The 3034-nt window shown below is 39.2% G+C and overlaps 1 protein-coding gene across 1 annotated transcript in view; it reads left to right on the top strand.

Annotated features, from left to right (window-relative positions):
* Positions 1-3034, top strand: part of LOC123982746 (stonustoxin subunit beta-like) — an 868592-nt gene that overhangs the window by 567 nt on the left and 864991 nt on the right. The gene's annotated exons all lie outside the window — the stretch shown is intronic.

Raw genomic sequence — 3034 nt, 5'->3', positions numbered from 1 at the left:
TAAATCCAAAACTGTAACCCTAAGCCTCAAGGTAGGAGGCATCAGTGCGCATGTGTTGGCAGAAGTGCGGGACAGGAGCATACTACCCATAAGTGTCATTACACACATGTCCCTTAGCACTTCTTGACTGCAGGCTGCATGCCAGTTACAATGATAGTTGTCGTGTCTGGAGGAGTGTCATGGGAGGAGACCGTAGAAGAGAGAATCTCACAGGATATAAATAATCTTGCAGCATCACAGACCATCAGACTTACAGTTCCAGCTGCAAGACAAGAAGACTCACACACAACTTGTCTGTTCATGCGCTGGGGTAAGCATATTGTCTCATTTCCAGTATTTGTGTATCAGTAGTAGGGTTTTGTTTTTGGTCCTCTAAGCTAAACCCAGTTAAATGTGTTAGATTCTTTATTATGATGGCTACTTATCAGCTGTTCTTTAATCTGACAGTAGTCCTGCTCAAGCACTCACAGTCCTCTCCTTCTCCTGCTCTCTCTTCCTTTGTGTGCTAAATCTTTAGTTGTTCCTCTGCCTCCTTTAGTGATAATGGTACATGGAACACGTAGTTTATTTGTTGCGCTCCAATTCACCGCTTCCAATTCGGCAGTTAAATGAAACTTAACTTACAATGCTGAGCGACTGAACTTCTGTTTTTTAAGCGTTAATGCTGTCTGAATACCCTCTGTCAGATTTGTAAAACATTTTATTCTATTCCTTTTTTATGTTACATCTAGACTCCGTCAGATTTGTTCCTGCTTCTCATCAAAACTGTCCATGTCTTCAAGGTACACACTTTGCAGTGGCATTTCCAGACATTTTTAACTAGGGTGGCACAAGTGGGGAACTGACTTGTGCAGGGGTGGCATGAAGTAGCCTACATTTATGCACACACGTACAAGTCGAAATGGCATTCTGTAAACGTTTCTGTCTCCACTGCTCATATCTACTTTAAATACAAACATTTAGGGCTGACTCCGAATAGTCAAAGATTCAATGCCTCGATGGGCGGAGCCTGATTCGATTGTCAAACTCACAGTCGAAGCTTCGCAGCAAAACAGGGATCATGGCATTTTGGGGGGTGTTCAACGTCTGATTTTACATAGAACTACCAGTTTTCTCCGAATAAGTTAATATACAGCCAATTGCAATATACATTTCAACGTTTAAAGCTGTAAATAAACATGTAAAAAGAATAAAACTTTCCATAAATGTTTTTAAAGTGCATGAATACATTCAAAATTGTAACCCTAACCCTGGGTCATCAGTGCGCATGTGTAGCATGTATGTGTGTGGTGGCAGTGGAGGAACACTTGCTGAAGCCAGCTAGCCCCAGCTTCACCAGTGTTGTGTCGAGTTGTCCGCACGTCGCGGGACTTATGGATAATTTATTACCTTTGATGAACCACACAAAGAATATTATATCGTTGGACCGGCTACTAGAAATAGACCTGTGAGGAACCGTAACGTGCATGCAGAGAGAAAAGGGTCAACAGTAAGCCTCAGTTCAGCTGGTGAATGAATAGATACTGCAGCTCTGCAGCTTCTCAAGGTTAAAGCGGAGCTACCGTGTGTATAATGGTAACGATATAACGACAAACTCGTCTGTGCCATTGAGCTCCTCAGGTAAATTAATGTTTAGATTTTATAAGTTTAAGTTTGAAAAAAAATCTTCAGCAGAAGCCACAATCACTGGAGTTGTTAAGAAAAGCAGTAAAATAGTGCTGACTTCCCCAAAGCTTGCAGCGCTGCAGTTGTTGTCCAAGCCAATATCTTTAGTCCGTTAGTTCTTGTATTGTTCTCACTTTTGAGATGCTATCTGGAGTGTGAAATTCTGTTGTTGTAGCAGCAGGTGTCCCCTACGGCTCTTCTGGCTCACAACTGCTGCTTGCTGCTATACCGTCTTTCTTTTGAAAGAAACTGTATTTTTGAAAATTTGCTTTTTCTTGCTCAGCTTCTTTCAAATTTTACATCCGAAAGCCGTTTTTGTGTTAGTAACCCTATATTGCCTTAATTTCTCAGCTGCTGTCATTTTCACTAGCTAGCATACTCTTCTGTGTAGGTGGAACAGACAATGACAATGACAATTACCCTGAAGTCTGTGCGGACACACGTTGCACTTTTTTTAACATAAAATCGTAGATTAATTAATCGTTTAAACTTCATTTAGATGTACTATTCTGTAGAGTTATATGTCAAAGTGTTTGTGTGTAAAGTATTTAATTTTATTTTATGAATCACCTCAAGTGTGATACAGAGACGCCATGAAGTAAGGAGCTTAACTCACTGAAGGGTTTGTAAGACACTTAAAACTCAACATTCAGAATACTGTTTCTTTGACTGTACTTGCGCAAATAGCTGATCATATCAGTTTAGGAAAATCGGGTGGTACCAGGGCGGCCAATTAGAATTTAGAAGTGACCTGTGCCATTTTATGCCACCCCTCAAGTTACGCCCCTGGCACTTTGTGGGTTTCTGTCATTTGTACATGCAGTTTTTGATTAATCTAAAAACTAATTTAATGATTATTCTTAAGATCGTTTTTTTAATACTCCAATAATATCACAATTAATTTATCCAAAATAAATATCAAAATGTGTTTGATTGAAACTGTAATAGTCAGTTTCAGTCATTATCCTGAAAAAGAGACAAATAAAGTCATGTCACTGACGTGTTATGATATTAATAATAATAACAGATCCTATCTGCAAAATGCCTGAAAAAAATGGATCGGAACATACCGTAAAACTTTGATTAATAGACCGGGCTTTTATTTGCTAAAATCACTAGTTGACCCTAACTTTATTTGGGACAGGCGTCCATATGGGCCTTTAAATCCTCTCGCACAAAACTGAAATAGGCTACTATGAAACAGTTTATTTATTTCAAACAGTATGAATATTGGCCTTCTCGTATAAAAATTATGAAATACATTCATTTGGTCTAGCTCCAATAGACTGCTTGTGAACTTTTATTTTATAGGCAGCAACGTAACGAAAACAAACATACCCAACAACACGGTGCAGGATGAGAGAAGTGA

The sequence above is a fragment of the Micropterus dolomieu genome, linkage group LG14, assembly GCF_021292245.1.
Source record: "Micropterus dolomieu isolate WLL.071019.BEF.003 ecotype Adirondacks linkage group LG14, ASM2129224v1, whole genome shotgun sequence".
Lineage (NCBI taxonomy): Eukaryota > Metazoa > Chordata > Actinopteri > Centrarchiformes > Centrarchidae > Micropterus > Micropterus dolomieu.
The sequence above is the reverse complement of the archived record's forward strand: the minus strand, read 5'-3'. Positions and strand labels throughout refer to the sequence as shown.